Here is a 9,445-nt window from a genome sequence, read left to right as displayed (position 1 = left end):
GCGTAGCCAGAAATTTTTTTCGGGGGGGGGGGGGGTTCAACCATACTTTATTTATGTTCGTGCGTGCGTTTGTATGTGCGCGTGTATATATACGCCAGCAAAACTGAAAAATTTCGGGGGGGGGGTGAACCCCCCCCCCCCCCTGGCTACGCCCCTGATCTGTTGTTTGACGTCAAACTGCATGCAGGTGCCGGCAACTCCGATAGAGTGAACACGGGCCTCTGTATGAAAAGAGGGCGGCTGAGAAAATGGCAACTTCGTGCTCCGCCTGTAAACTCTCCTTGCCGTGCAAGACTGCAAGATTTGCCTGACCTGTTCAGTGTCATGCTTTCGGCAGGATGTGTGTTTTTTTTTCATCAAGCACGAGGGTTGGTTCATGACGCCTTTATAAACATCCTTGGTCAAGACAGGACAGCGCTTATCTTGCAATGATCGAATGTGACTGGTCGCCATGTGCCATCCAAGGTCAAGAGCCGCAGACACATATACATGCATTTAAAATGGCTCTCACCCGATGGGCTGTGTTAAACCAGCCCGACATACGTTCACACACCTGCGATGCAGTATCACAGATAAACTAGCTGATGCGACCCGTAGGTTTCGCCACACTGCACCAAACTGCTATTGGTGATGTAATGTTCCATTCGCATAGAGTTTGATTAAAAAGACAAAGCAATGTCGCGGGCATGCAACGGAAAGCGCTCTATGCACGTAGATGCGAAAAACAAACAAAACCACGTCTCTGCTTTCATCGAAGCAGATGCGCAGGGCGGGGCCCACGCAGCTCGCTGTTTGAGCGTTCAGCCAACACATATGGAGGTTTTTGTTCGGCGCGAATCTCGATGAAAAAAGCTGATCCTCGCAAATTTTTTGTTGGCACAATTGAACAGCCGCGTTTGCTTTGAACAAAGAATCAAATTCGAGCAAACAATATAACTATCACAGCGAGCGCACAGTATAGCGCGCCCACGACTGTTTCCGTAGACGCGATTCTGTGCGCGCACGGGTGCGTGAAATAGAACACCCACGTGGCCAGCGTAGGCGGAACGACAAATACGCAGTGTTTCATCGAGGCTTATGAATGTAAGCGTAGAAAGAAGCAAAGATAAACATTATTGTTTTTGGCACAATGTTTTAAACATGTTCCATTTCACATAACCCTTCCTCTCCAGTTTGCGGGATTCCACAGAATTGATTTTCCGCGAAATCGAATGTACAAAGTTTCCAAAGCACATCGCGAGATACCCAGGTTTACTGTACCATTTCCACTGAAATCCTTCCTATTTGTGTGTGTGTGGAAATGTATACAATTGTAAACTGCATGCACTTAAATTCCGATGTAGCTGGGAAAGCTATCTACATATAGTATTTAAATAAATTCGGAAACACACGAAAACCGCGTACAGATATGTATCTGCGTTCCTAAAAGAAAATGCCGAGCGCGTGGCAGATAGCCTCATACCGCATATGCGGCGCGGCGCAGTGGCGAAATGTGAAAATAAAAGGAAGGAGTGGTGTCGTTCCTTCCGTCACTCCCATCACGAATGGTTGAAGATAACGTACACTCGTCAACTAAAATAGAACACGAAACAACGGTATTGACGTTTCGCCGCCCAATACAGGTACCTTGTTCACAACAAGGCACTTATATTGGGCCTGTATTGTGTTGTGAACGATGCACCTGTATTGGGCGCCGAAACGTCAATACTGTTGTTTTTGTGTTCTATTTTAGTTGGCGAGTGTACGTTTTCTTCAACCACGATTTTTCCTCGCCAGTCGAGTTTTTATCAAACCTTAGACTTCCCGGCGTCATGAATGTGTTTGTCTTTATTTTACGTTTTCTTTTCGATATCCATCTTCTGCTGGGGTATTTCAGTGAACAAATATTGTTTTCGATAAAGATTCTTGCTATAACAGCTTCGGATTGTTGCTACAACATCAAAATAAAGAGATAAAAAAGAAGGAAAACTGCAAGAAGGGGTGCAGGCAATAGGAGGAATGGCTCCGCTCTCTACTTTTATTTTCACATTTCACCACTGCGGCGCGCCACATGCGCGGTACGACTCGTACGAGGCTATTTGCCATGCGCTCTCGTGTTCCCCTTCATAAAAATGACGGCTGTAAATGAGTGAGCAATACGGAGGCTACATTTTTGCCTTTCGAATTTGGCGCGTGAAATTCGATATCAATGACGTCAATGTGGCGTCGCCGATTTGGCAATATCATCACATGGCAGCATTTTCTTATACTCTGGCATATGTATCCTGGCCCATGCGATAGTACGCTTATTTACACTTATTACGGAAACGTAACATCATTGATCCAAATAAACTCCCTATAACTCCGGGCTCTCGCTGAAGTTTTACTGTTTTCCAGAAACCGGCGCGAAGGTCCGCTGAGAGTATCACTAAACAGTACACTGAGTTAACTATAAGGAGCTTGTATACGTGTGCAAGCTTTGTACAACCTCTCCACGGTCTGAACCGACAATCTGACTTACTTATATCATCTGCAAAGCCTAAGCACTCTCTTTTTGCACCATATAAGATTGCACCCCTTCCCAATAAAGGAACAATTAAAATAAAGTTTAAGCTTATTTGTTGCGGTGACAAATTAATAATTTGGCTTTACAGCTACCCACAGTATCTTGGTCTGAGCTAGTTGGTGAAGATTCATACGTACTTCAATAAAGCTTTTCAGTAGGGGTGTGCGAATATCAAATTTTTCGAACACGAATCGAATACGAATATCCACCTTCGAATATCGAATCGAATATCGAATATCAAAGGAAAAATGCCTCCACAGTAACAATATTTTATTTAACATGTAGCTATTTGAAAAAAACAAAAACATTAACAGCCTGACTGGCAACACAACATACACTGCTATCTCCAGAACACAATGTCCAGGCTAGCACAATGCACATCACAACACAAGCAAATATCACGGCACAATGAAAGTAATGACTAGATGTTATAATGAAGAAATATGAGTTGCTCCACATGATCAGGCAGCAGGCGCCCTCTTCTAACAGAGACAACCCCCTCCTGCCACTGAAAAGGCACGCTCGCTTGGAACAGAAGTGGCTGGTATAGGGAGGTACATGGGGCAAAGTTTTGGCAGACTGGGGTATCTGAAGGTGCCTACAGTCCGCCACCAGTCACATGGGTCACTGTCTTTCTTCAGAAGTGGTCCCGCATAGTGAACGAGTGGTAGTGCGGCACGTTACGGCCGCATAATATTGAAAATGTACGGTACGATCGCCAACAGCGTTGCACGTCGGAGATGCACCAGCAATAAATCATACGTATTGGGGCGCTCGTCGCAGGCAGATATCGTGCCTCCGTGTACTTACGATGTTTATCGCTCCTCTCGGCAACGTTTTTAGCAATACGAACGCAGCAGAAATGTGGAAGACGAGTTATTTTATGCATGATAATCGAATCGCATATTCGATTTTTCGAATAATCGAAGTTATCGAATATTCGAAACTTTTCGAATACACAATTTTCGAATCGAATACGAATATTTCGAATGTAATATTCGACGAATATTCGAAACTTTCGAGTATTCGCACACCCCTAATCAATACCTAAAAATAATGCAGGGTGAAGGGGGATGTGCTCCTTATAAGCTTTAAAAAAGTTTTTTCTCCTTTCAGATTCCGCCTCTTGACACTGTATTACCACGTGAAGTACGCTCAGTGCTTCCCCACACCTACCACAGACCGGAGGTTCTCCACCAGTCAGTAAGTAGCTATGGGGGCCATAGGTGTGTCCTATTCTCAGTCTAGAGAACAGGACCTCACTTTGTCTGGATTTCATGGCGGACGGCCAGTTACAGAAACGTGGCTTGATAGTGTCAAGCTTGTTGTTACTTTGGGCATCCCACAAGCGCTGCCAGTAGCTTCGGAGTGCTTTGCGAAGGCAGGGCTTCATATCCATTACAGGTACAGTCAGTGAGGAGTTCCCAGCTTTTCTAGAGACTGATGTCGCAAGCTGATCAGCCAGCACATTTTAACATTAACCAGGACGCAGCAATAAAGAAAGGCAACTGCATCACCAACGCCTCGCATGTATCTTCGTAACTAGCCTGTATATCAAGGCAAAAAACATATAAGTTATAGTTTGCCAGAGACGCATTTGAGAAGCCAGATTTAGAGGTCTCATTTCTCCTGTTGTCAGTTTAGGTTATTTTTACTACACATTTAGTGTAACAAAAGCTTCACATAATTATGAGTGTACTTTCACTTTAGTGTGATAAAAAACCGTCACTATAATCAGAAATTTTTTTTTCTGCTGTAGCCGCCTGGCATGACAAGGAAACAGCTGTGTGCAATGAGCAAGACACCTGTTACATGACACGCCTTGTAAAGAAGCTAGCCCGAGTGATACAACATGCATTATAAGGTACGTTTACATATATGCATAACAAACCGCTGTTTTTGTTCACTATGTTTATATGTTTAATTTGCAAAATTTAATAATCATTCATTATGCTTATCAATATTTGGTGATGTCATTATTTGTTTTTCCAGGACTGCCATGCAAAAACAGGATGACCACCCCCGAATGTCCACTCTGCAAGTGCGGCGAAACATGTGAACGTCCGCTACAACAGGTGATCTTGAACCTCACGCTTGCAATGCTGTATTTGTGAATGGTTCACTAGGCATCTCATGGAGGGGTGCTTACAATCGCCCACAAATATTAGCTGTCTACTGTGTCATGCAATCTACACCGCAATAGCGTTGAAATTGAACACTAGCTCCGTGCATTAGTTACGTTACGTGGCACTGCTGAGCTCAACAACGCAGGTTTTATACCCAGCCACGGTGGTCACATTTCATTGGGGGCGAAATGCAAAGACACTCGTTTGCTTAGATCTGCGTCTGCAGTTCAGGGAAAGACGGAAGCTTGAAGAGACGAAACATTTGTGAACAAGAGGTCTCGCTGGAGCAAATGTTTCGACAAGCAATCTTGTCTTCTTCAAGGCTGCAACTGCGTTTGTTTAACTCCAGGCAGTTAGAATCAATCTAGAGTTGCCCGCTACTGCATGACTCATAATCATATCATGGTTTTATGTGAATCATCAGAAATTATAAATTTAAAGGTGAATATACAGAAGGCTGTCTGGCTGGGCACGATTATAAGAATAAAAAGACTCTCCAGCCACATTTATTCATTAGTCTTCTTAAAGGGGCCCTGCAACACTTTTTGAGCAGGATCAAAAAGCGCTGCCAGTCGGTAGTCGAGGCTCCCGAGAACACGTGAGCCAAATATTATAGCGAAGCGATCGGCCTGGAATTTACAATAAATTCTCAAAGTCAGCTGAAAATCGCTCCCTCTTCTCTCGACAAATGATGTATTAGTCCGCAAAATATGACGCGGCTGTCGGCAGTTCCACCATTGGCTGATGTTATAATCACGGTAACACCCTCATTATTACCTTCGTTGTTAATTTTGAGTTCAATAAGTAGCTAATATGTATGTTTATATTGTGTTATGCCGTTAAAACACCGAACAAACATTAATATTAGCACTTCCGGTCTCACCGACAGCTCGTCTGCTCGTAGTTGCGTGGTTGCGTTTTCTTCGCCATGCGCAGTGCCGAAATCGTGAATATTTCTGTGCTTTTGACCATCGCCGGTTGCCGTTGAGAGTGGCAGCCCTTCGAGTGTTGCCTCGTCAGCTGGAAACTGCATCGTCGGCACGTTCTCACGACCGACCGAGGCAGCGGTGCAGCATTTCTACGATAACAATGCTGGCACCGGCTAGCTTAGGATACCTGTGTTCGCTGTATGGCGAGAGTCCCGTTCGCTGTCTGTTCAGTATGTCATCGAGCCATACCTCGGCGTATCCTCCCCGTAGTCTCAGGTTCCCGAGAAACAGCGACACAGCAACCAAGCAGACTCGCATTTTCATGGTAGCTGCAGACAGCCGGGGGATGGGTCCGCGCCGGCCCGATGCCCCACGATCCTTTCTTCTAGTCTTTAGTTCTTTGTTGTCAGCCCGCACTCGCTGTGCACCCGCATTCGAAGAGCAAACAGCATCGAAGTACCGCCACTGGGAGAAGGGTGCACGCAGCTTTGCCGTGTTGAATATACGATTCAAGCGCGAGCAGTGCGACGAGGCGGTGTATCGTAGTGTGGGTCGAAGCCCATCTCAGCTGTCATTCGTTCCAAACGCGCACGCAGGTTTGCGTCCATGGTTGGCAGAGCGATGAAAACACTACGGCAGTTCGAGGTGCACACCCAACATTACCAAACCGACTCGCAGTTTTCAAGCACGCGCGATACATGGTGCGATGGGCTCCGCTCGACGAGGACCACGCAAGCCGACCGGAAGTGGCGCCACAGACCACGTGGTTGCGCCCAGACGCCAGAGAGAAAAAAATGAAGGAAAAAAAATGCCGCCGGCGCTGACGTAACTCTTCGGCGCCTCCTCGCACCTCCGCCCTCCCTCCCTTCACGCCCCGCGCAGCTTTCCGCGCGCTCACGGCGTTGAGTTGAGGGAGAAAGCTGCGGAACGTGATCTCTATAATTTGGTAACACCACTTATACCCCGGTCACACTGGCAAGTTTAGTGTCATTTTGAGCGAGTGCACTTACGCCCCCAGAATGGCACTTTGGCAGCGCGCTGCTACACGAGAAAAGGAAGTGCACTTTGGAAATGATTGTAATGGCGATGGGTACTGAAGTAGCACAACAGGTATTTGTTATTTCAGGCAATGTTTCTTAAGTAATACTGTGTTACAGCTATAACCAGCCCTTAAAATAAAATTTACGTACAAACGCGGCGGCTGCAGCCATTGCACGGCGTGCGCTGCTGGGCATGCCCCTGGCGGCCGGGGCTGTAAACTGCCCGAGAACGAGAATAGCAAAGTAGTTTTTTGTATTATAGTATGTTTTAATGCATAAGAATATTCCTAATAAAGAAAACGATAGTTCAAAAATGCTATGAACTCAGCTTCGGATAATAACTTATTTATTTTCGAGCCACTGCTATCGAGGCTAGACACTCCGTCTCGGAGCCACCCTAGTCTCGGCGAAGTGAGTTTGGCGAACGCACTCGCCGGCAAGTGCGCTTTGCAGCGAGTGTCACTAAACGTTCCCGTGTGACAGCGTGCGAATGGCACTAGCGGCGAAGTCCACTCCCTCAAGGTGCACTTAAGTTGCCCCGTGTGACAGGGGTATTAGACTTGACGGATTCGAAAAATTTTTGCGGCATATGACTCGTGAAGAGTCATACGTCAATAATGAGACTATTCCAATATAACTAAGAAAGGTGTTGCAGGGCCCCTTTAATTAAAAAAACTAAGAGACCGAACGGGTCTCGAAACGTACGGTCAGTTTTTTGTAATTATAAATCACATTACAAAACGAACATCACGGCAGTGAGGGGAATTAACAGTATTTCGAACATCTAATAATATCTGGGGTTTAACGTCCCAAATCCACAATATTATTATGAGGGATGCCTTAGTGGAGGGCTCCGGAAATTTCGACCACCTGGGGTTCTTTAACGTGTACCTAAGTCTAAGTACACGGCCCTCACACATTTTCGCCTCCATCGAAAATACAGCCGCCGCGCAACATAAATGCAACATTTAGTTGTGCCTTATGAGACAGTTTAGAAACTACGCTCAAAACTGCTTTGCAATAATTAAGTGTGTTTAGATCATAGAAGTTTACAAAAAGATACGACAAAGCTTTACAATGCCGTGCTCAATTACATTAGCCTTTGCACATATGTTCAATGTGTTCCTTCAAGTTATTTAGAGCTAATAAACAAATTATAAGTGCGACGGGCACTTCTTCCAGCACAGCTTCACCAAGCACGTTTACGTTGTCGTGATGAGTGAGAGTGTGTTCAGTGAATATGTTAGTGTTTTTTTTATATATATAGCAGAGAAACGTCCCAAATTTGTTTGAGCACACCTACTTCTGCTGAATAACGTATGCTGTCGGGCTAGTTGGTGCATAGCTGGTTACAAAATCGTTGGCGCAAAACAAGAACGAGGACGAAGAGGTAACATGGACAAGCGCACAACACGGAGCAACACGGCGTGCGCTTTTCCGTGTTACTTCTTCGTCCTCGTTCTTGTTTTGCGCCAACGATTTTCTAACCTGCTTCTGCTGTTTGATTAAATTCACATGTCAAAGTTGTAGCACCTACCACTATGAAGTGAAAGTCTGTGAACTACTGTCACGAAAAAAACCTAGGAAATCGAAAAGGTAATTTAAAACATACATGAACATAAACTTATGCACATCCACACTACAAGATTTTACCTATTGTCACGGAGTCGTGATGTCGACGAAAGCAGCAGTCGGTGTGTCCAAGATGAAACTTTTTATTTGGCCGAACTTGTGGCCGGGAAACGAAAAGTCACACTACAGCAATACACAATGCACACTGATAGCGGCGAACAGAGCGTCGGCCGTCGATAAACTGATCTGGGGCAAGGCGCGTCGGCATTTTCACCTGTGGCATCGAACATTCGAGCATTATCACGGGTGGCTGCGTTAGTTGAAGAATACATACAGTTCGCGATTGCGCGCTCCAGCCTAACAGAAGATCCTAAAATAATCTGGAATGTTCCCAGACATTCTGGCACAGTTTGCGCAACGCAGTAACTACACGTGCAATTGGCCAATAACATAAAACACAGAAAGAAAGGAGCGCATGTGGCAGTATTTCAAGCCGGAGCTTCTAAAAGTAGCAGGGAGAATGCATACTTGAGCTTCCAAGCCCAAATATATTGAAAAAGTAAATAACACAATAACAAGTATGCAATATATATATGACCTTTATTTATCCAGCATTGCCACAGGTTCCCACCAGTTGATTTCGTGAGTGTCTGCTTGCAATAGAGTGCTCAAGTTCTATCGACATGTCTATGTGATACAGAGATTGTGCTCGTGGCTGAGCAGTTGTTTAGTGTTCTGTGCGAACACCAACAAAGATGTACACTGCATGCCTAAAGCTTATTTTCTTAGAATTGTGCTTCAGGAATCTGTAAGCACTCGCCTTATGTCTCTGTTTCTTTGGCAGTCATCTACGCTGCATACTCAGCAGTCCGATTACTACTAGCGCCAAGAAATTCTAGCTGCAGAAACTGTGTAACTGAACTATAACGAGGAAAGAAACGAGCCTGAAATATTTTCTTCCACCTATTACCTGAATACGTAATACGTATGGTATATGGCTTCACGGCCGAGAATTTCGCCGAGAAATTCGTGCCTACCGTGTAGACACAACGCCACACTCCTTATTTGTAACGCATTCAAGGTGACATCGCAGAGCGAAAAAGATGCAGAACTGTACGCATCCGCGATTGTTTACGTAACCAAATTTATCAAAACTACATAGCTCTCACTGCGCTAGCTATCTCTCGGCGTAGCGCGTGTTGCGTTTCCGACTCCACCACCATGCACTCACTT

This window comes from Rhipicephalus sanguineus, chromosome 4, assembly GCF_013339695.2.
Source record: "Rhipicephalus sanguineus isolate Rsan-2018 chromosome 4, BIME_Rsan_1.4, whole genome shotgun sequence".
NCBI lineage: Eukaryota > Metazoa > Arthropoda > Arachnida > Ixodida > Ixodidae > Rhipicephalus > Rhipicephalus sanguineus.
This window is presented reverse-complemented; position numbering follows the sequence as displayed.